Here is a 25745-nt window from a genome sequence, read left to right on the forward strand (position 1 = left end):
CTAAGGTGTGCCGTACGATATGCTGATGATTCTAGTAATGCATAGTATATGAAAAACAAGAATATCGATGCGCAATAGGGACGTCGACCCGAGGTCAGCCACAGACAACATCAACGAGAGCATCGCATATTTACGAGATGTGTCCCAGCAGCAACATGAAAAGCCAGCTTTTCTGGCCGAACTATTCACCCTAAGGTGAAGAATTCGCATCTCGGCCGCACTCATGCAACTACACAAGAGTGGGGCCTAGGTGATGTTAGAAATATATTGCAAAATGGAAGTGGCCATGTCTATACACATTTCCAATGAGATTGCCACTCCCGTTTAGACAGAGAATATGTGGCAGATGTGCTCGTATCACTTTGCGACAGCTATGAGGTTAAACCGGTAGCGTTTGGTGACCGCATCTCGTAATGTTTTCAATAGGCGTGAAGAAAACTAAGCCACTCTTTTCGTGGAAGTTATGCAAACTCATTAACAAATTACTTAACGACAATGTATTTGTGTACAATGTAAAAACACCTATAAAAATTACACTTATTTGAGTCGGGGATATTTGTTGATGCATGGGAGCGGTTTAAGAAAGAAGTAAACATTAGCGCTATCGAGAGATCTTCAACTATACACCGGAATGAAAAAAGAAAAAAGGAACTATAGTGTCAGTTTGAATTCTTGTTGACAGTCGCGAGCGCGCAGCCAGGCACCTTCAGTGAAGAAATGAGAAAAACATCTATGAGCACTTTGCTGAGCTAAACGGCGATAGGCGAAAGCCTATGGATGACTGCCTCTGTTGCTGTCGTCTGAACTCTTCTGCGAATGGTCGCCGCCGCGGCCGCGAACATGGGATACAATCACAGCCACATGGCTGCAAGATTTGTCGCTGATGTGCGCGCACCCCCACGCGCATGTCCGCGCTCTCCCACGCGCCAACTCGCACGGCGCTACTGGCATGGCGCCCCCTCTTCTTGCTCCCCTCGCCGGTGATCACCGCTTTCCTGCGTCCGCCATAGACTGCGCCCGGACACTCATGAGCCACTAAAGGCTTACGCCTTAATAAAGAATCGACTTGAGTTAACGCATATAGAAAAACACAGACACGCAGTTAAACGCGCAGGCGCAGAACACCTCTGTATCGGCGAAACACCAATTAAACGATCCATAAGCAAGGTGAAACGGTACGCCTCACGTAAGGAAATAAAACAGATAACGTACGGTGACGGGACAACCAGGGACAAAATGTTGATACAACAAGCTTTTGTCGATTATTATAAAAGTTTACTAGGATGCAGCGTAAAAGCGGGGCCTCTTAATAGATTGAATTTTTGGTGCTAATGCCTACATTAGATAACGAAACCAAGTCATGCCTTGAGATGCCAATTGGCCCTATTAAAATACTAAAAACAATAGATTATCTAATAGAATGGAAAATGCCGGATCCGGACGGTCTTGGTGCAGCTTTCTGCAAGGCATTTAAGCATGACCTCTCGAAGGCTCTCTTTCGGCTCTTTGCTGAGGCTTACGCAATAAAGGATGCACCGCCATTCTTCAGAAGGTCACACATTGTACTGGTACTCAAAAGTGACGATCCAGTCAAGCTTTTATGGGTAAATGCTTACCGTCCTATAAGCCTCACCAATGTAGATTATAAGGTGTTCGGGAAGGTGCTAGCCAAGTGACTGCAGATTGCAATACTGTTAACCGTAAGACTTCTCAAACTGGCGACATAAAGGGCCCAACAATAGGAACGAACATTCACACAGCGAGGAGCACAGTAGAATGTTGTGATGCATGGGAGAGGCAAGTCACGATGTTACAAGTAGACCTCGAAAAGGCTTTCGATCGTGTAGTGTATGACGTACTTTTTACAGAACTGGAACACGTAAATGTCGGGAATGTTATCTTAGGTGGTTTGAAGATGTCGTATAAAAATTGTGAGGCTAACATTATCATTAACAGAGAAGTAACTGAAAGTATTCAAATTGCCAGAAGCTTACACAAGGGGTGTCCATGTTCTCCTTTGTTGTTTGCTATTTACTTAGAGTCTGTTTGTTTAGGCATAATTCACAATAACAAAGTACGTGGTTTTAGGCTTATGATGGCGGAAGTCAAACTACTGTCTTATGCTGATGACGTTGTCGTGTTTTCTGTGAAGACAGAGAATGTATTAGCGAATCTGCGAAATTCGCCGACAAATACTGCAAGTGGTCGGGTAATCACAATGAACAGGGACAAGTATGTAGGTCCGTAGCATAGCACCTGGGAGGCAATGCCAGAGTTTTTCGAAAATGTAATTTGGAGGGACGTGCCGACAAAGCATGTCAGTGTGCTACTAGAGAGACATAAAGATCTAGACGAATATTGGAAGGACGAAACAGGAATGTTGAGAGAGAAAGTGAACAAGTGGGGATGGAAAAACCTCGATATTCGTCTGGTCAACAGTCTCCAATATCTTCTCAGCAGCGAAAGTTTGGTACGTGCTTCTGGTGCTCTGCATGAATAGGCTAAACACTCAGAACATACACAGAGTATTTGCCACTTTTTTGGGGGGCTCCCAATGGGAACGTACGAGCCTCATCAATCTGTTTCGATCAGTGAAAGCTGGTGGGCTGGGAATGGTCCATTTGTTTGTAAGCCGGATTGTGTGAAAGTTTATTTTCCTATGAGATCAGAGTCATCCATTCTTGTGCACAATGTTATAAGTTGGATTATGCTGTTCTTTGCCTAAATTCATCATTTCTTCTTCTCGTGTGGGGCGAACGCGTATACGTGGTTATCTGCGTGAAGTAGCGTCAGCGTTCAGTATGTTACAGAATCGTTTTTTTTTCTGCAGTACTTGTACGAAGTTAAGAAAAAAAGCGGCTGTATAAAAATTTTATATACCTAATGATACCAGTACACTTGTATCGCACCATGTATGTAATCTGGCACGGAACAAGAGTTTTTAAGCGAATCAAAAGAATGGTAGTACGCCCTTCAATCAAGACCTTTTGTTTTTCAGCTACACACCGGTACATTACCCGTGAAACCACTTCTACAGGAAAAGGGCCTATTTGTTCTCTGGAGTAATAATTGCCCGGTTGGCCGCAAACACGAAAGTATTGGTGACGTATTTTTGAACTCTTCGGATGCCGTACTTCCATGGGACATCCTGCAGCGAACTTTAGGGAAAAACCTGCCTATAACACCAAATGGTATTCGTTTTCCGCAAGTTCAGTGTGAAAACGACCCAGCGTATATGTTTAGGTTGTTGAGTGTGCACGCGATTTGGAAGACGTGTATGGCGGTGAGGCATGTGGATATAAACGTACGCCCAGCCAGATAATACTTTATAGAAAGTATAGCCTAAACTAGGAACTTATATTGTGCAGGTGAAGATCAGCCGCAATGTCTACCCGTTCTGAATGATCTCATTTCATTAAAGCGCTCTTAATCATCCTACGCCAAACAAATTGTGTTTGACGTTTTTAAACATTATTCGGTGTCATCTTTATCTGTAATGCGCTTGGTTCTTCTGTTCTTCTTTGTACATGATGTGCCATCGAGCGAATAAACAGGACTATAATTGTTGGTTAGGGTGCAAGAGGACAATGGTTGAAATCCCGGAGGCGACCTTTATTTCAATTTTTTTTCATTCTAAGCCCTAATGTCTGCAATTCCGGATATTCAGTCATTGTATTCTTCCTTTTCGGCAGCCCATCAAGGTATCACGAAGGTGTGAACACGCCACGAATATGAACGGTTGTCGCCTCATTGGTCAAGGGGCATGATTCTCGCATAGGGTGCGAGAGGTCCCGGGTTGAAATAACGGACGCGACTTTTTTTTTTCACTCTAAGCCCTAATGTCACCAATGCCAGATAATCGAGCCGTTGTCGTCTTTCTTTTCTGCAGCCCATCAAGATGTTACGAAGGTGCAAACACGCCGCGAAGCGGATTTATTGTCGGCTAGTTGGTCTAGGCATTCCACTTACGCTCACCGCAGTGAACGGTCGTGTTAGCATATGTGCTTTATCGGAGTGGTTACAGCGGTCAATGGCCGCGGAATCAGGTCTTCTGACAAGCCGGCTTAAGATGATCAGGTAGTTTTGCCGCATCATCCCACAGGTGACTCCGTTTTAAACACTGTTTCTTTCCACGGTTGCCTAAAGGCGAGGCCGTATCGTTGTGAGCCCTTCCGTGACGCTCTCGACCGTCTTTCACTGCTGCCGGACGTGTTTACCCTCGAGGCATACCAAACAAATCACCTGTGGGCAGTGACGTTTAAGGAAGAAGAATAATAATAATAATATTTGGGGTTTAACGTGCCAAAACCACTTTCAGATTATGAGGCACGCCGTAGTGGAGGACTCCGGAAATTTTGGCCACCTGGGGTTCTTTAACGTGCACCTAAATCTAAGCACACGGGTGTTTTCGCATTTCGCCCCCATCGAAATGCGGCCGCCGTGGCCGGGATTCGATCCCGCGACCTCGTGCTCAGCAGCCCAACACCAAAGGAAGAAGAAGGAAGAAGATACTGGCTGCAGACACCTTCAATGTCAAGAACGAGCGATGTATGGTTATAGACCCCTGTAACCGAAGCGAACGTCTGAAGTTCTACTGGTTGCTTCATGGTGTACCGGACGACGATGGGCGAACGGCTCTGGCGTCCTTCGGTAAGGTGACTAAAATAACATGAGTATAATGGAAGGTGAAAGGCCGCATCGATAAAGGGTCGGCATCGCGCTCCGTAACGTTGAAGATGAAGGTGGGCATTACCATCGAAGTTCTGCCCCATCACTTGCGTGTCGGATAAGGTAGAGCCACGTCCTAGGTAGAGCTCCGTTCTGCCTCCGGTGCCGTGGCATCGGCCACATACGTCGTGAGTGCCGTGTTTCACGTTGCGGGATCTGTCACCGTTACGGCCACGACGAGATCTAATGCGTGCGCTTTTACGCCAGCATAGCAGGCCTGGTCCGGAGGTATTTGGTTTCCGAGCACATGATGGATGCAGATGAGGCTACGGGAGGACATGGCGATGATATAAAGACGGAGGCACCGGTGCCTCTGCACACCCCATGCGAAGACGCGAAGGAACCGAGTCGCGAGAAAGACACTGTGTCTGTCCCTACCGTAGCGAGCCTAGACGCACCGAAAGAAGACGCAAGCAGCACGGAAGACCATAGCAGCGATACTTTTCCTGACAACACGAAAGCCCCTGAGGAAATTTTCTCCTATGTCGACATGGCAGTGTCTGGCTGCGGATCTGTAAAAAGGACGTGAGAGGAAACTGGAGACACCTCTGCAAGGGATGTTGGAACAAACACCGGTGAACCTCCCACAAAGGCTGAAACATCCAAACGGTAGTCTTTCACGGCAGCGCCCAACCTTGCGCCAGCCCGACGGACTGATTCAACACCGCTGGCTTCTTAGCGGCGGAATGAATGAATGAAACCACGTTTATTCCACATGAAATGCGTCAAAGACGCTGCGGTGGAAAGAGGAGGGGTGTTGTTGGAAAAGGGGAAGGGTAAGGCTGCCTCGTTTTATTAATGAACGTCCTGGAGGCAGCTAAGGGGGGGCGGCATGACGCTTGTGGCTGTCGCGGAGCCGATCGCCGACGGGTGGGGCTGCAGGGTCCTGAAGGAACAGCAGCAGTGCTCGCCAGAGCCGATGACATGGTCCGGAGACGTGGTATCCGGGCAAGCCCAAGTCCGGAGAGAAGAAGGCCAGGGTCCCCGCTGTATGGTGGTCAGGGCACGAAGCCTTGGTGGGATGTAGAGGGGGCACTCCCAACAAAGGTGGTTTAGATCAGCACGACATGTGCACATGGAGCAGAAACCACTTACGGGTGGTGGTTTGCCACCCTTGTGGAAACGGTTCAACAAGTGAGGAGTAAGGAGGGTGCTTGTCTGGATTCTCCGAAGCAAGACTGACTCTCGCCGTGTGAATACCTTCGGTGGAAGTGACGGTATAGAGAGTGGATTGCCCACTGCTGCGAGGTAGGCGGCACGTCGTTGTTTGGTCGCATGCATGTCTGCCATTGGGTCTGCTACCTCAGGTGTGGCGGCGATTTCTTGTTCTTGTTTTCGCTTGTAGAACCCCGCTCATTCCGCGGGGTACTCGCGCCCGTTAATACCCTGTAACGGCAGCCTATATGGAGTAAACTTTCCCCGTCAATGGGCCTGTTTCACATAAAATGCGAGTAAAATATTGGCAATATTCCCAACTTCAAATGGCAGTAAACTTTAAAAATGCCTTGCTTATCGCAACTTTTATTCGACAGGTCTTTCTGCACGAAGACGGCAATACCAACTAGGTCGAATTCTCTCAGAAAAATATATTGACTTTTAGCGGTTCAAGCAACCAGTATCGAGTGAGGAACTTGCTGATCGAGTGGTAGAAGTCTTTCGTAACAGATATATTGTATGCGTGAGTCATGCAGTTAGTAGGTCCGGTGGTTGTGCTATCTTTATTCGAAAAATAATTGGGATCATTGAATCTGTGTCTAGTGAAAATGGCCGTCTGGTTTTTGTGATTTTGTTTTTGGTGAAATTCCCTGGTGTGTTGTATGTGTCTGTGCACCGAATATAGTCAATGAGCAAGACTTTCTTCGTCTACTGTGCCACCTTATCTAGAAAGTGAAAGGAGTTCTTTATTGTTTGGTAACTTCAATTGGTTATCTCTACCCGAAGATAGAACCAATAATAGAAATCATAGCGATAAAAGTGCAGAAGTATTACGCGTATTCATTGAGGAGAATGAACTCGAAGACATTGGCTTTGTGTTCAGGCATGAAGCCCAAGCAAAATACACTTACTTTCAAAATGTTTCTCATGCCAGATTGGACCGAATATGTGTGCCTATTGAGTTTGTACTTTTGTGTTCCCACTACCACACGCATCATCATCATCAGCAGCAGCAGCATCAGCATCATCATCGTCGTCGTCGTCGTCGTCGTCGTCATCAGCCTATTTTATCTCCACTGCAGGACGAAGGCCTCTACCCGCGATGTCCAATTACCCCTGTCCTGCACCAAACGATTCAAACTAGCACCCGCAAATTTTCAAATTTCGTCGCACGACCTAGTCTTCTGTCGTCCTCTAATGCACTTTACTTCTCTTGGTACCCATTCTATCACCCTAACGGTCCAACAGTTATCTACGCATTACATGACCTCTTCATGTCAATTAGAATGTCAGCTATACCCGTTTGCTCCCTGATCCAAACCTCTGTCTTTCTGTCTTTTAAAGTTATGCTGAGCATTTTTCTTTCCATCGCTCTTTGCGAAGTCTTTAACTTGTTCTCAAGCTTCTTTGTCAGTCTCCAAGCCTCTCCCCCATATGTCAGCATCGGTAAAATGCACTGATTCTATACCTTCCCTTTCAATGATAACGGTAAGCTTCGATTCAGGAGCTCCCGATATCTGCTGTATGCGATTCAACCCATTTTTATTCTTCTGTGAATTTCCTGCTCATGATCAGGGTTCCCTGTGATTAGTTGACCTAGGTAATCGTACTCCTTCACAGACTCTTGAGGCTGACTGGCGATCCTCAATTCTTGTTCCCTTGCCCGGTTATTCATCATTATCTTTGTCTTCTGCACATTAATCTCTCATGATTCGCTCGCATATTAATCTTGAGCCCCACTCTTACAGTCTCTGTTAAGGTCCTCAATCATTTGTTGTAACTTGTCTGCAGTGTTGCTGAATAGAACAATGTCATCAGCAAACCGAAGGTTGCTGAGGCATTCGCCGTCGATCCTTACTCCTAAACCTTCCTATCTTAATAGCTTGAATATTTCTTCCAAACACGCAGTGAATAGCATTGGAGAGATTGCGTCTCTTTGTCTGACTCCTTCCTTTATAGGTATCTTCCTACCTCTGTAGAATACAGGTGGCTGTGGAATCTCTGTAAATATTTTCCAAGGTATTTACGTAGGCAGTCTGTACTCCTTGATTACGCAATGCCTCTATGACTGCTGGTATCTCTACTGAATCAAATTATTTTTCGCAATCTATGAAAGCCATATAAAAAGGCTTATTCTACTCTGCGGATTTCTCTATAACCTGATTAATGACATGGATGTTATCCATTGTAGAGAATCCCTTCCTAAAGCCAGCCTGTTCCCTTGGTTAGCTAAAGTCCAGTGTTGCCCTTATCCTATTGGAGATTACTTTGGTAAATATTCTATTTAATACTAGGAGTAAGCTGATAGGCCTATCATTTTTCAGTTATATCTCCCTTTTTGTGGATTAGTATAATTTTTGCATTCTTCCAGTTTTTTGGGACCCCCGCAGTTGATAGACATTTCGTAAAGAGAGCCGCCAGTTTTTCAAGCATTATGTCTTCTCCATCTTTGATTAAATCGACTGTTATTTCATCTTCTCCTGCCGCTTTCCCCCTTTCATGTCTTGTGAAGCTTTTCTGACCTCATCGCTAGTCACAGGAGGAGTTTCTGTATGCTGTTCATTATCGTTTCAAATGGAGTTCTCCTGAGTTCTCTGGGTACTGTACAGGTCAGTATAGAATTCTTCCCCTGCATTTATTTAACCTTCGAGATTGCTGATGATATTACCCTACTTATCTTTCAGTGCATGCATCTTGGTTGGTCCTATGCCATGTTTCCTTCTCACTCATTTCAGGCTGCATCCATTTTTACGGCCTCCTCAGTCTTTCTAACGTTAAAATTTCGAATATCACTTATTTTCGCCTTGTTGATCAGTTTTGAGAGTTCCGCGAATTCTATCTGATCTCTTAAGTTGGACAGTTTCACTTTGTCGTTTCTTTATGAGGTCCTTTGTTATTTGTGAGAGCTTGCCTACTGGTTGCCTTGGTGCCTTGCCTCCCACTTCAGTGGCTGCCTCTAAAGCCAGCCTCGTTACGGTTTCATTCATTACCTCTATGTCATCATCATCATCTCTCTGTCTAAGGCTGCAAATTTGTTTGCAACTACCAGCCTAAATTTGCCTGCTTTTACCCTTACTGCCTCTAAGTTTACCTGTTTCTTCTTGACCAAGTAACTATTTCTCTCTTCAAATTGAGGTGAATCCTGGCCCTCACTAACCTATAGTCACTGCACTTTACCCCACCAATCACTTCTACATCCTGCACTATGCTGGGATCGGCAGAAAGTATGAAAACTATTTCATTCCTTGTTTCACCATCAGGGCTTTTCCAAGTCCACTTTCTGTTGCTACGCTTCCTGAAAAAGGTGTTCATTATTCTCAGCTTGTTCCTTTCTGTCAATTCTACCGGCACCTCTCCTCTAGCGTTTCTAGAATCGACGCTGTGGTTGCCAATTGCCTGTTCACCCGCCTGATTTTTCCCCCCTTTTGCATTGCAGTCACCCATTACTACTGTATACCGAGCTTGCACTTTTCTCAACGCTAATTCAACATCTTCATAAAACTGATCTACTTCCTCATCGTCGTGACTTGATGTTTGAGCGTAGCTTTGTACTACCTTTAATCTACACCTCTTATTAAGTTTGATTACGGCTACTGCTACCCTTTCATTATAGCTGCAGAATTTTTCAATGTTGCCCGCTATGTCCTTATGAATTAAGAATCCTAGTCCGTATAGTTTCTTATCAGGGAGACCTCTATAGCAGAGGATATGGCTGTTATTCAGCAACGTATAAGCCTCACCAGTTCTTCTAATCTCACTAAGGCCGATGATATCCCAAAGAATGTCTTATAGTTCCTCTAAGAGTACTGCTAAGCTAGCCACACTCGATAGAGTTCGGAATTGAAGTTTGACAGGGTCACTTTCCATTGGCGTCCTGTCCGGACCCAGAGATTCTTAGTACCCTCTGCTGCGTTACAGGTCAGACCACCGCCTTGGACAGATGCTCTGCAGCTGCGGGGGACTGAGGGCCGTGAGTTGATTGTATGTGTCATTGGGGAGGTTGTGGCCAAATACTGCACCAGGGAGGCCAATTCCTGTTCTGGTGAGGGAGTGTCTTTGTTCAAGCTTAGTGGGCCTTCGTAATTTGGTTGTACCTGGATTAATATATATAGCCCCACTCGCTCTCAACATCTTTCGCCGGTGTCAGGCGCCACTCCAAGCCTGCAGATGTAGTGCACTGGAGGATGTCATATTCAGATGCACCAGCGTAGATTAAAAAATATTCAAGTGGAGCATTTTAGGGCCATGGTTGTTTTTAATGTATATTAAAGATATATTTAATATAGACAAATCTGCTGACTATATTACATACGCCGACGACACAAGTGTGTTTTTCTCTGGGCAGTCAAGCATCGATTTAGCTGAACGAGCGAATAGGTCACTGAGACTAATAAACAACTGGGCAAATGAAAATTATCTCAAAATTAACGGCAATACGACGAAGGCAATGATCTGTCACCCACGTCAAAAAGCTTTTGGTCTTCCATCCCTCGTAATCAATAACACTGCAATTGAAGTCATTCGTCATTTTAAAACTCTGGGAACCATTTTCACAGAGAATATGTCGTTGCCTACCCTGTGCAGCATACGCAGCATGCGATCTTTGCTGATCACTCTTTAGTCGCGGTAACTATAGCTGCAAAGGAAAAAAGCGTTGTGGAAATTAAACAGCAAATTACTACAAGATGAGATTTTTGTTCCAAAGAAAAAGGAATATATAAACAGTATGCCGTCGAATCAAACATGTAATATAATGCCGATATGGAAACACTTTAAGGGCCACTTCAAAGTCGCCGCTTCGGAAAGATCAAGTATTTTAAGGCAGAAAGAAAAACAGCAAGAAAAGAAGATAGCGCGATAGATTATATAGTAAGAGCATAGAAGGCTAAGCACGAGCTGTTCTCGAAAAAATTAAAGTAAAGGCGAAGCTTGAGATCATAGACGAAGGAAAGTATCGTGGTGCCACGATAAAGGGCGAGGCGCGAGCTTCTATGGTTAGGTGACACGCCCACCAAGCGCACGCGCTCAGCGATGAGAAGAAACACGCAGTATCGAAAGAAATTAACGAAATCTGTTTTCGAAATAACGTTACTCGAGAAAGTGAAATAATGGAGCTTGCCTTTGTTCAATAATACAGAAAACTGTTTAGTCCTAAAACATGCGATACTGATCGTTTTCGAAGTGCTTTTCTTCCGCTCATGCTTAGTCTTGATGACGAGACAAAACAGTACTTGAAAGGCCAATAGCAGTCGCAGAAGTTGAACAGGCAACAGACGATCTCAACCCTAGAAGATCACCTGGCCAGGTGGTTTCGGTCCAGCTGTATACAAGTTCTTTAAACCTGAAATGGCAGAGTCTCTACACCAAGTTATAGAAGAATGCTTTGAAAAGAAACTAACACCACCGTCCTTTCGAACATCCCACGTGATACTGACTCTGAAAACTAATGACCCGGCGAAACTCCTTTCATTAGGAGCTTACCGACCGATAAGTTTCACAAATACTAATTACAACATCACGAATGTTTTGGCTCGCCATTTCCAAAGTGTTATCAAGTGTCTTGTAGGTCCACATTAGACCTGCAGAATTAAAGTAAGATCCATTCTTACAACTATCCACGCAGCAAGACCTGTTCTTGAATGCTGCGATGATATGCTTCAACTAGATTCGAATAAGGCATTAGATAGAGTCGTGCACGAAATACTGTTCCATATGCTGAACCACATCAATGTAGGATCTGTAATTCTAGATGGCGTGAAAATAGTGCAGGGTAAATGTAAAGCGAAACTTGTGATAAGAAACTCAGTGAAAGTATGTGCCCTGAAACATCCGTAAAACAAGGCTTTTGTTTTCAACCCTCCTTTTTGATCTTTACCTGGAACCCTTTTGTTTAAAGGTACTTGAAAATCCGAGTATTCGTGGCTGCACTTCTTTCAACAGTGAAGTTAAGACCCTGGGTGATTCTGGCGATAAGCTGCCTTTTGTGTAAATGAAACAATTGTGCGTGAAGTTGTGAAAGAGGCTAAGGATTTTGGCACAGCATCAGGAAGCGCGATTAGTTGGACGAAATGTTTTGGTTTCTTGCATGGGAAGTCGGAACATGCTCCAGACACGTTGTGCAACATACAAAGGAGCACCACTCCCGAATAACTATTTAGGAGTTCCACTTAAACACAAAGGACAGCAAGGAATATTGCGCAGATGAAGCAAGAAGAGTTAAATTACAAACAGAAAAATGGGGGGACGTAATTTTTCTTTTTGCAAGAGCCCCCCTTTTGTTATGTGTTTTTACGTTCTAAGTTGCATTACGTGCTACAAGCGACAAGCATGACTAGAGTTTCTGTAGAAAAACTGCATCGGGTTTTTGCAGTTTTTATCTGTGGGTCCACTTAGCAGCGCATGAGCCGTTGCAACCTTTTTCATAATGTTAGGAACGGGGGCTTGGGATTATCGCATTTGTTTTTCAATCAGAATGTGACGAGATATTTTTCTTGCGCGAACAAACCGATGTTTTTCTTTTAACAGTAATCTAAGTGCGATTACGAGATTCCTTGCTTGGCTATGTAATACCAGCGTATTCTTTAAGCCAGCGGCATTAGCTGGCTACCACAAGAAGTTGTAGCGTCTGTGCAGGTTCTTTCAGCAAGATTTTCCATGGGTAGCTATCGCCTGTGACGCGCAAGCGTTTGTACAAAGAATTGCGTGGTATTTCTTTTTTGCTTGCCAGTTCCTGTGTGCCGTGGGTTGTACCAGCTAGGCCCTGAGCGCGACCTCATCAGTCGTATTGAAGGAATGCCTGTGAATACCGTCAATAAAATATTTCTTTTTCCAACTACATAACGGCACCCTCCCTGCAAAGCCATGGTTACAGAGCAAAGGCCTCTTCGTTCCGTCGTCTGGAAACCGCAAACGCCATGTGCTCACCACCTTTCCCTTGAAACATCAGTCACCTTCCCGAAGGCTGCCAAGACGCTCCGAACATCGTCATCAGGTACACTGTGGAGAAGCCAGTGGATCTTCATTCGGGCGTCTCGATTGGCGGTATCGGTCACGAAGCACCGCGCACCTTTCACTTCCAGGTCGTCCACAGAAAGAATCTTCCGCACTGTGTCAGCATCTCTGAAGATCGCTGCCCAGACATAGTTCATACGGTGCGCCCCCAGGGCGATAATGTCTGGCATGAACGAAAGCCGAGCAACCGTCTCGCAGAAATCTTCCACCCTGTACGGGCGGGCCCTCACACCACTATGCAAAAGAAGCACTATTCTCTACAAAACGCCATGTAGGCAAAGTCGGCAATGCAACCGGATAATCGGTGCCAGCGCATATTCTCCAAGTTCGCAGAAAGATGCTAGGCGAGTGCATGCGTCATCTAACGGCAAAATAAAAGATTCAAGCCGCGGCCAAACGTCCCGACCGGGCCGAGGCAGGCGTGAAAACCGCCTCCCTAAGCGTGCGGTCTTTGTGTCCCGGTTCTGTGTGTTGGGGTGGGGAGGCGGAGGGCCTACTGAAGGTCGTCGCCGACGACAGTGCATGGACTAGAAGCTCCATAGAAGCTCGCACCTCACCCTTTATCGTGGCACCACGATACTTTTCCTTCGTCTATGATCTCAAGCTTCGCCTTTACTTTAATTTTTTAACAGCTCGGTGCTTAGCCTTCTCTGCTCTTACTATGTAATCTATCGCGCTATGCAGCTCCTTTTCTTGCTGTTTTTCTTTCTGCCTTAAAATGCTTGATCTTTCCGAAGCGGCGAAATTGAAGTAGCCCTTAAAGTGTTCCCATACCGGCATTCTATTACATGTTTGATTCGACGGCATACTATTTATATATTCCTTTTCCTTTGGAACAAGACTCTCATCTTGTAGAAATTTGCTGTTTACCTAAATACTAAACATATACGCTGTGTCGTTTTCCCACTGAACCTGCAGAAAACGAATACCATTTGTGCTATAGGGAGGTTTTTCCCCAAAGTTCGCTGCAGGATGTCCCAGGAATGTACGGCATCCCAAGAGTTCAAAAATATGTCATCAATACTTTCGGGTTTGCGGCCTAACGGGCAATTAATACTCCAGAGAACAAATAGGCCCTTTTCCTGTAGAAGTTGTTTCACGGGTAATGTACCGGTGTGTAGCAGAAAAACAAAAGGTCTTGACGGAAGGGCGTACTACCATTCTTTTGATTCGCTTAAAAACTCTTTTTCGTGCCCGATTACATACATGGTGCGATACAAGTGTACTGGTATCATTAGGTATATAAAATTTTTATACAGCCGCTTTTTTTCTTAACTTCGTACAAGTACTGCAGAAAAAAACGATTGTGTAACATACTGAACGCTGACGCTACTTCACGCAGATAACCACGTATACGCGTTCGCCCCACACTAGAAGAAGAAATGATGAATTTAGGCAAAAAACACCATAATCTAAGTTGTAACATCGTGCGCAAGAATGGATGACTCTGATCTCATAGGAAAATAAACTTTTACACAATCTGGCTTACAAACAAATGGGCCATTCCCAGCCCACCAGCATTCACTGATCGAAAAAGATTTATGCGACTCGTACGTTCCCATTGGGAGCCCCCCAAAAAAGCGGCAAATACTCTGTGTATGTTCTGAGTGTTTAGCCTATTCATGCAGAGCACCAGAAGCACGTACCAAACTTTCACTGCTGAGAAGATATTGGAGACTGTTGACCAGACGAATATCGAGGTTTTTCCATCCCCACTTGTTTACTTTCTCTCTCAACATTCCTGTTTCGTCCTTCCAATATTCGTCTAGATCTTTATGTCTCTCTAGTAGCACACTGACATGCTTTGTCGGCACGTCCCTCCAAATTACATTTTCGAAAAACTCTGGCATTGCCTCCCAGGTGCTATGCTACAGACCAACATACTTGTCCCTGTTCATTGTGATTCCCGGACCACTTGCAGTATTTGTCGGCGAATTTCGTAGATTCGCTAATACATTCACTGTCTTCACAGAAAACACGACAACGTCATCAGCATAAGACAATAGTTTGACTTCCGCCATCATAAGCCTAAAACCACGTACTTTGTTATTGTGAATTATGCCTAAACAAAAAGACTCTAAGTAAATAGCAAACAACAAAGGAGAACTTGGACACCCCTTGTGTAAGCTTCTGGCAATTTGAATACTTTCAGTTACTTCTCTGTTAATGATAATGTTAGCCTCACAATTTTTATACGACATCTTCAAACCACCTAAGATAACATTCCCGACAATTACGTGTTCCAGTTCTGTAAAAAGTACGTCATGCACTACACGATCGAAAGCCTTTTCGAGGTCTACTTGTAACATCGTGACTTGCCTCTCCCATGCATCACAACATTCTACTGTGCTCCTCGCTGTGTGAATGTTCGTTCCTATTGTTGGGCCCTTTATGTCGCCCGTTTGAGAAGTCCTACGGTTAACAGTATTGCAATCTGCAATCACTTGGCTAGCACCTTCCCGAACACCTTATAATCTACATTGGTGAGGCTTATAGGACGGTAAGCATTTACTCATAAAAGCTCCACTGGATCGTCACTTTTGAGTACCAGTGCAATGTGGGATCTTCTAAAGAATGGCGGTGCATCTTTTATTTCGTAAGCCTCAGATAAGAGCCGAACGAGAGCCTTCGAGAGGTCATGCTTAAATGCCTTGCAGAAAGCAGCACCAAGTCCGTCCGCACCCGGCATTTTCCCTTCTATTAGATCATCTATTGCTTTTACTATTTCAATAAGGCCAATTGGCATCTCAAGGCATGACTTGGTTTCGTTATCTAACGTAGGCATTAGCGCCAAAAATTCAATGTATAAAGAGGCCCCACTTTTACCGCTGCATCCTAGCAATCTTTTATAATAATCGACAAAAGCTTCTTGCATCAACATTTTGTCCCTGGTTGTCCCTTCACCGTACGTTATTTGTTTTATTTCCTTACGTGAGGCGCATCGCTTCACCTCGCTTATAGATCGTTCAGTTGTTTGGCCGATACAAAGGTGTTCTGCGCCTGCGCGTTTAACTGCGTGTCTGTGTTTTTCTATGTCCGTTATCTCAAGCCGATTCTTTATTAAGGCGTAAGCCTTTAGTGGCTCATGAGTGTCCGGGCGCAGTCCATGGCGGACGCAGGAAAGCGGTGATCACCGGCGAGGGGAGCAAGAAGAGGGGGCGCCATGCCAGTAGCGCCGTGCGAGTTGGCGCGTGGGAGAGCGCGGACATGCGCGTGCGGGAGCGCGCACATCAGCGACAAACCTTGCAGCCATGTGGCTGTGATTGCATCCCATGCTTGCGGCCACGGCGCCGACCATTCGCAGAAGAGTTCAGACAACAGCAACAGAGGCAGTCATCCGTAGGCTTTCGCCTATCGCCGTTTAGCTCAGCAAAGTGCCCATGGACGTTTTTTTCTTATTTCTTCACTGAAGGTGCCTGGCTGCGCGCTCTCGACTGTCAACAGATATTCAAACTGACACTTTAGTTCCTCTTTTTCTTTTTTCGTTCCGGTATATAGTTGAACATCGCTAGATAGCGCTAATGTTTACTTCTTTCTTAAACCGCGCCCTTGCATCAGCATCATCATCATCATCACCAGCCTGGTTACGCCCACTGCAGGGCAAAGGCCTCTCGCATACTTCTCCAACTACCCCGGTCATGTACTAATTGTGGCCATGTTTTTCCTGCAAACTTCTTAATCTCATCCGCCCACCTAACTTTCTGCCGCCCTCTGCTACGCTTCCCTTCCCTTGGAATTCATTCCGTAACTCTTTATGAGCATCGGTTATCTTCCCTCCTCATTACGTGTCCTGCCCATGCCCATTTCTTTTTCTTGATTTAAACTAAGATATCATTAACTCGCGTTTGTTCCCTCACCCAATCAGCTCTTTTCTTATCCCTTAACGTTACACCTATCATTCTTCTTTCCATAACTCGTTGCGTCGTACTCAATTTAAGTAGAACCCTTTTCATAAGCCTCCAGGTTTCTGCCCCGTACGTGATTACTGGTAAGACACAGCTGTTATAAACTTTTCTCTTGAGGAATAATGGCAACCTGTTGTTCATGATCTGAGAATGCCTGCCAAACGCACCCCAGCCCATTCTTATTCTTCTGATTATTTCAGTCTCATGATCCGGATCCGCGGTCACTACCTGCCCTAGGTAGATGTATTCCCTTACCACTTCCAGTGCCTCGCTACCTCTCGTAAACTGCTGTTCTCTTCCGAGACCGTTAAACATTACTTTAGTTTTCTGCAGATTAATTTTAGACCCACCCTTCGGCTTTGCCTCTCCAGGTCACGTATCAACACATATCCCCGACTCAAATAAGTGTAATTTTGCTATAACTGTTTTATTATCTACAAATACATTATCGTTAAGTAATTTGTTATTGAGTTTGCATACCTTCCCCGAAAAACTTTGCTTAGTTTTCTTCACGCCTATTGAAAACATTACGAGATGCGGTCACCAAACGCTACCGGTTTAACCTCATAGCTGTCGCAAAGTGATACGAGCACATCTGCCACGTATACTCTGTCTAAACGGGAGTGGCAATCTCGTTGGAAATGTGTATAGACATGGTCACTTCCATTTTGCAATACATTTCCAACATCACCTAGGCCCCACTTTTGCGTAATTGCAAGAGTGTGGCCTAGATGCGAATTCTTCACCTTAGGGTGAATAGTTCGACCAGAAAATCTGGCTTTTCATCTTTCTGCTTGCACACATATCGTAAATATGCGATGGCTTCGTTTATCTTGTCTGCCGCTGACCTAGGGTCGACGTCCTTATTGCGCACCGGTATTCTTGTTTTTCATACACTACGCTTTACTAGAATCATCAGCATATCGTACGGCACACTTTAGTTGCGGACCGGGAGAAATCAAATGTCATAGGATGTAAGCGGCAGTTCCTTTTTGCAGAGCTCTTTGCAAAATGTCCAATTGAAAGACGGCGTCGCTACAATCGAGAAACACGTGCTCGATGGTTTCAAAGCTTTTGCATATTATGTAATCTATCGGCCATGGCACGAACAACCCTTTTTCCTGTAGCCACGGTTCTGTGGAAAGTGTGCCGCTAAGTAGGATGAAAAGAAAAAGGTTTGGCTGACCACGGGATAGTCATTATTTTAGCCATATTTAACACATTGCTGCCTGGCCTGGGATTGAACAGCGTTCGATACAAAGGCACAGACATCATCACACCAATTAGGTCTTTCACGAAATGCTTTCTTTTAGCATCACCGAGATATTCCATAGTAAACCTCACTTATAGAAACTAGATAACGGAAACGATTTCATGCACGTATCCGCGGACACTGGGCTGCATACCAGCGCGTGATGACGCATTGTCACCTGGCAAAGCATTGCCCAATGTCACTTGCAAAACAGTGCTTAAAAAGATTTGTTTGATCGCGAAAATAGAAGAACCCAGGGAATATCCGTCTCACAAACAAATGAGTGAAGCCCAGTCCTCGGGAGCACATTGCAAGCAACAAATTTGTGCGGCTTACCCTTTCCCATGATGAGTTCCATGCAGAAAAAGTCAATTCTATGCAGCCGTTGAATACCTAAATGCGACATGAGCAGCGCTTGCAAAACATACCATGCCCGAGTAATAATGAAAACACTGCGGCGTTGGAAAAAAGCGATAGACCACGTCCACCTCATATTTTTGTGTTCTCTCGAGATTTTTCGGTATTCTTGTGTCCTTGCAATGTTGTAGTCACACGCCTAGGTATCTGAAGTGAAGTTTATTTTACCACATAAGTACACTGATTTGCATAGCGGTGGGGACGGCAGGATAAAAGCTACACAACGCCAGCTTGACTGCTCCTACCTCCCAGTGAACAACAGGCAGCAACATGCCAACATATTTGTTGTACACACTATGGACAAATTATATATATATATATATATATATATATATATATATATATATATATATATATATATATATATATATATATATATATATATATGTGTGTGTGTGTGTGTGTGTGTGTGTGTGTGTGTGTGTGTGTGTGTGTGTGTGTGTGTGTGTGTGTGTGTCTGTGTGTGTGTGTGTCTGTGTGTGTGTGTGTCTGTGTGTGTGTGTGTGTGTGTGTGTGCAGCAAGATCTCCATTTGCCTGGAGTAATCATCCATTGAATATTAAGGCACGTGACAGCAGCGCTATCGCAGTCTTCGATCCAGAAACCATGACATTCATTGCAGTTTATTCGGCTCCCGGTGTACTGACAGAACGCTGTGCCATCTTATATCCCATTTGTTAGACTTTCTTTATCAGTACAAAAGATAACTGTATCGTCGTCGTAAAACAATATTTTGACTTCGCAAGCCATAAGAAGAAAACGTCTTATTTGCTCATATTGAACAATCTTTACACAAACACGTTCTTAATAAGAGCAAAAAAGAAATGACGACAAAAGGCACCATTGTTTCACTGAAGAGACGACCTTAATGCTTTCGCTAACTTGTCCGTTAGTTATAACTAATGCAGAGTGTGCGACGTTATTACACTTTCTAGTATTAGTCCTCCCACATTAACATATTCCTAATGGCAAACAAAATTTCATGCGAGGCGAGGTCAACAGCCTTTTCAAGATCTATTTGCAGCATTGCAACGTGGTTGGAAAATACATTGCAACACACTAAAATATTTCTTCCTATTTCAATGTTAGTCGTCATGCTTCTACCATTAATTCAGCACGTCTGGCGTGGTCCTTCTGTATCTTTAATAAAATCCCGTGATCTTCCTGCCCGGGCCATCTTCAATATATTGTAATCTACGTTAGGGAGGGTAATAGCCGCTATGTACCCAGCAATAGCTGGTTAAGCAGGTCGTGTGTTTTAGGAATAAAGATGATATGTGACTATCGGAAACGAAGGGCAAGTTCTCTGACGTCATATGCCTCTTGCTCTTGTATTACTGCATGCAGTAACTTAGCCATGCGACCTTTGAATTTCTTGTAAAACGCTGAAACCATTCCATCGGGACACACGACTTCTCAGGGCTTAAATTGTCGATCGCCTTTCCGAGTTCCTTGTAATTCAGGCTTCCAGAACTCATTTTTCAACCTCTGCTACTCGTTGTAATGCCATTAGTGGAAGTGGATTTTAAATTCCTCGTCTGTTTCTTTCTTTTGACCAAACAATGTACGAAAGTGTTCTACGAATGCATATTATATATCACTTCTCAAATCTGTGACTAAGCCTCGGTGCTTTGTTGGTGTGATCTAGTCTTTTGTCATATATCTCTTTGCATCCCTAAGGGCTCGTTTTGTGGGCGTTTCGCCCATCCACAACGAGTCTTTACGAGCCCATATCACTGCACCTCCATAATTTTCGATGTCGATAACCTCAAGCTGTCGCTCGACATCTCGAATTGCTTTACGGCGCAGGCCGGGGGAAATGCTTTCATGGCTGATGAAGAAGTCTAACTGGGCTTGCAGGTATTTTTCTCGTTTATCTTACTGTGCTCAAGTGTGGAAGCCCGTTCTATTGCCTTAATGTTTATAAAGAGCGCTGAAGAGGTACACCAGAAAACAGAATAGAGGATCGGACACACATGGCGTTGTCTTACAACTGCGTTTGCAACAGTGCCGTGTGCGTCCCATCTTCTATTTTGTTGTCCGGTGCACGTCTTCAGCGCTCTTTTTAAATGATATGAAAAACCATCAACTTGCCCAATCCGCCATTCTTCTACTGCCTTAATCCGTATCTTTTTTAAACGTTACCACCTGCCAATAATACTCTGGCGCTGTTCTTCAAGTAACTCATTTGTTTTCCATTACGTAATCCACGAAAGGTTTCTCCTCCAACAGATCGTCATTAATTTTCCAGAGTTGCCAATTAAATGTACTTTTCCTTTTTTTTCTGTGTCAATCGAGAAGGACCCTAAAATGTGGTCGCTAAATGAAACATGATTCACCGTGTAATTACTGCACAAGGGTACAAGAGCAGTCAGTATATAAGCTCTCTCTAATCTTGCGTGGCTATTTCTCTCAAGTTGTGTGCACTGTGGAATATCTGAAAACAAGGATGTACTTCATGTAATTTATATTCATCCACTATCGCGCTTAAATATGTTGTACTTTTATCACGGAGAGGTCGTTTAGTTGCTCTATCTTCTGGTGCACAAACAATGGAAATCGCCCAGTAATAGCACTAGTTTATCGCAAAGGAAGTGTTCTTCCATTTCCTCAAAAAACAGTCGCCAGTCATGTTGTTTGTTTGGTGCGCACTCGTTAATCACCCTCCAATATTTACATATAAAGGTGAAATCACCAAGAATATATATAACGACCTCTTTGACCGACACTTTAACTGCTACGATATCCAGTTCATTTTCTAACTGCCGGCGGCTAAGCTGGGACTGACGTCTCCTAGACGCCAGACCTCTGACATTTATCATTGCCATGCGTAGTGCTATTCCTGATTTTAACTCAATTTTTATAAGGTGCAAAATGATGGCATTAGAGTACATTTTCACAATTTGAAATAGTAGTTAACATAGTATAAGACTTACAGGGAATGTGAACCTACGAGTCACTCCTCGTGTGCGGTGCAATGTGCGCTATGGGCCTGGTCTATGTACAAGGCTCTACGACACTTACAAATGAGTCCGCTCAGAGTTTCCACGTCCTCCCGATGACCCCAAACGTTGTGCTGCGCGCAGAGTCAGCGTCACGACTACGGTTTTTCCGCTGACCGCCGCTCAACCGAAAAATTCGGCCGCGGTTTCATTGATGTCCGCCTTGTGGTGAGCCCCTTCGACGGTGGTTTTGTCCCTTCACCACCTTTCTCTGTTTTCTTCTCGACGCTCTCCTCAAATGGCCAGTTGGTGGGCTGCCCACTGACACCTTGGAGGATTTCCACGCAGGTCTCTTGGTTCGCCGCCACTTTTCTATCCTCTCTGAAAGGTTGACAGGCGTTTTTCGATGTGGTGCCTTTTTTCATGACCGGATCTTTGGCAGCCTGTTCACTCGATGGTGGTTGACGCCTTTCCTCGAAATTTGTTTCATTGGCTGACAGAGTTACCATTTGCCGGTTTTCGTTGTCATTTGGTGGCTTCGTAGCTTCCTCTTTGTCGGTTTCGTCCATGAGCAGCTCGGATGAATCCTCGCCACTCGAAGGTCTAACAACGCTCACGTGCGTATTAGGGCATTGACTTTCTTCATGTCCGAATCTTCGGCAGTCACTGTATTTTGGAACCCGGAAGTCGCTGCCCATGTGCCCCGTTGCATGACGGCGCAGGTACATCGGCTTACGACGCGATACAACCAGCAAAGCTTGTTCACCTGCGATGTTCACATGGTTGGGTAGGTCTTCCAGCTTAACGCCTGCTATGAGACGCATGGACACCAACCTGATGGTGGACTTCTTGTCAGCAATTCCATGTACTCGCCACCGTTCTCTGCTAATTTGCGTCACCTTTTCATAAGGTAAGAAAGACACAAGCAAATCATAGTCTCGAACGTTGTGCAGTAGCCAGTTCACTTTCATCGTTACATCTTGGTTTCCAGGTTCAATGACGACGCAGCGCCAACCTTTCGCCTTCAATTCACTCACGGCGAGAAACTTCCTGACGGCTTCGGCATTCTTGAAGGTTACAGTCCACACGTGGCTTACCCGATATGTGTCTAAGGCGATAACCTCGGGAAGCAGCCTCAAACCCGCCAGCGCGTCGGGAAAACCTTCTACTCGGTAAGGCCGCGTTTGAACGTCCCTGTGAAGCTAAACTGTATGAACAACAAAACGACGTGTTGGAAAATTGGGTAAAATCATCTCGTCGTTTCCTCCCGGTGAAAAATTGCTGTTGCCGCGGCTGGCAATAGCCGCTGTAGCCGCACATACGGACCTCGTCATCACACAACCGTTCGCTTCGGTGCCCGGAAGTTGAATTTATAGACGAACGAGTCGACGATTCGGCTTCGCGGCGTGTTTACACCTTCATGTTATATTGACGGGCGGTAGAAAAGGAAGAGGAGAAAGACTACGAATATCTGGTTTTGGTCAAATTCGTGCTGAAAGCGAAAAAAAAGTGGGCTCGTCCAGGATTTGAACTCGGCGCCTCTCCTACCGTAAGCAAGAATCATAATCCTGGACCGAAGAACTGACAACAATTAACATTCGCGGCGTCTTTACACGTCCTGTTATCTTGACTGGCTACAGAAAAGGAAGAGGACAAAAACTAAAAATATCCGGCATTGTTCATATTCGGGCTGAAAGCAAAAAAAAATTTCTGGGCTCCTCGGTATTTTGAACCCTCGTGCTGCGGCCCCTAAAGCCAGAATCTCACCTCTAGACAAAAATTTTTTTTTATTCAATGCACCATACTATCATGTGTAATATGATCGGGAACACAGGAGGGCGTGTCAGATAGCGTCGAACCCTGCCATGGGCGATACGTGGCGGCCGCCGACGGCAACAAAGTCGAAAGGAGCACGATGTTCTAATAACTGTTGGCACTCCCACCATGCGTCTCATTATAAAAAGTGATGAACTTCGCATCGCCCGCTCACATTGATAAAACTGTTCGATATTGCCGTTACTGATAACTTTGTTCACCGAAGCGTGGCCAATAGCAGCACAGTTTTGAAGCGTAAACAGTCCGGAATGCGTTACACGATGTACTCTATAAGATATACATCAGGTACTAAGGGGGTACATCTGAAAATAACCCCCACGCCCACACGCCCGCCTGCACACGCACAATGACAAACTGAAACCGAGCTGGAATTAGGCCAGGCATGCGGTAAGCAACCTGCCAAACAGAAACACACCCCACGCAGATCCACCCGCAAAAAGACAAATAAATGACAGCCTTCACAAGTCAATAACTGTTCTCTGCCACGAAGCCCCGAATTCCGACAGTGTAGAAAACTTACCAAAAAACGTGCGAGCTACCCCTCCCATCCGGAAACCTAATCAGTCTGCACAGAGAACAATATAATCCCTGAAGGTCTAACACTAAAGGCTATACCATATCTAGGAACACTCCCACCGCACCATCGTGCAAACTGGCAAACAACATTGAACAATGCGTCACTTTCACTTTTCAATATCCTCAAGGAACACTGCGAAGAACAACTCGAGAGTTTTAGCCACAGACTTAAGAATATAGCCCTGACACCGGAGGAGAAGAAAGATTAAGAGCATTACGACGAAAAGCAGTCTATAAAATTGGTTCAAAAACAAAGGAAGAAAGGAAAATTTAATAAAAAAACAACCTTCCAGGCAAACAGCCACCTCACGCCAACAAGACGGACCTAGAGTCTAGAAATACCAGACGTGGCGTAAGCTTCCACAAAATTAAACCAGTCTAATGTGGTAGACGTTTCAAAAACAGTAAGTAAAAAAGAAATAGCCATCCTCAGCAAGGGCCTAAACTTTTGTCCCACGAACAACACAATAAATGAATTGGAGCTTCACATGGACCTTGCAGAATTTTCCCGATGAATGCGTCTCAGACACTTTTTCGCAGACAACAACACACCAGACACCGGGAAGACACCACTTAGGGCCCAATCCACATGGACTCCCGAACCAGAATAAGCCATTGAACTTGACATATATCTAAAAACTGTCAGTAAAGAAATTATAAGCCAATCCATGACATCTAAGCGACTCAAAACATAACTGCGTCGGAGAGTCGTATTATTTCAAATCTGAGTTGCCGGAATGATATTGTTATTAAGGAAGCAGATAAAGGGGAAGACGACGACGACGAACGTGCCAGTAAGCGTCGAAGACCGACTCCCGCTTCTGAAAATGATTTCGGTGATTTAGTTTGAGCCCAGTGCGACTATTTTAGTGCCAACGGACTCTTTAGGTTGTGGCGATCCCGTAGACACCCGACTTTTGAAGGTGGGTGGCCTTGTTGCGATTTTATCGGCCTTTTCCGTCCAGACCACGCCGCTGCGACGCTAACCCTAGCCGCGCTTGTGTTAGCGCGGCGAAGTGCTGCTGCGGCGCCAGATTTTCTCGTCAGTGTCTGCAGTGATGGAATGTGAAGTAGAAGGGGAGCTTCTGACTCCCGAGGAATTTTCCAAGGACCCCGGATGGCAAACAGTTGCTGCCAGGCGCTCCGGAGCCAAATCGGCGCCCGTCGAGCGAGTTGGTGCCATTTCTACCGGCGCTAAGCCAAATGACAACGCGACCGCAACGGGTCGCCGAGACCGCAGCAGCGCTAAAGCCAAAATTATTCGGGGTGGAAGGATGCCTCCGCTGCCCAAAGAAGACGCGAAGATCATCGTCAGGCCGAAGGGAGGTCTGAACATCAGCAAGGTGGGGCCGACAGTTGTGGCCGAGGCCATATGGAACGCAGTCGGTTTCGACCAGGCGAAGCGGGACTCGGACACGATGTGCCCGAATTTCCAACAAAATATCATGGTCATCAGCACCCCCAGCAGAGAGAATGCGACCCTCTACGTCAGGGTCGAGTGCATCGCTGTTGGCGGCCAGCAGCACGAGGTGAACGCGTACGAGGCAGCGCCCAACTCTACGTGCAAAGGCGTCATCCGCGGCATCGCACCGAGTGAAGGCCCGGAGGAGCTCGATCGCAAGATTGTCAACTCGAAGAACCCGCTGGCCTTGGGAGCCAAACGAATCAAGAGCACGGGCACCGTGGTTGTGGTCTTCGACGGCTACAAGGTGCCAAACTACGTGTCGTACGGCGGCACACTTGTCAGGTGTGCATTATATAGGAAGCAAGTGGAGGTGTGCTACGCCTGTGGCCGCCTCGGGCATCGAGCGGACGTCTGCCCCTCGCCGGACGAAACTATGTGCAGGGGATGCGGCATCGCCAACCCGGACGAACAACACAAGTGCGACCCCAAATGCAGGCTGTGCGGAGGCCGACACTTCAC

The sequence above is a fragment of the Dermacentor variabilis genome, chromosome 1, assembly GCF_050947875.1.
Source record: "Dermacentor variabilis isolate Ectoservices chromosome 1, ASM5094787v1, whole genome shotgun sequence".
NCBI lineage: Eukaryota > Metazoa > Arthropoda > Arachnida > Ixodida > Ixodidae > Dermacentor > Dermacentor variabilis.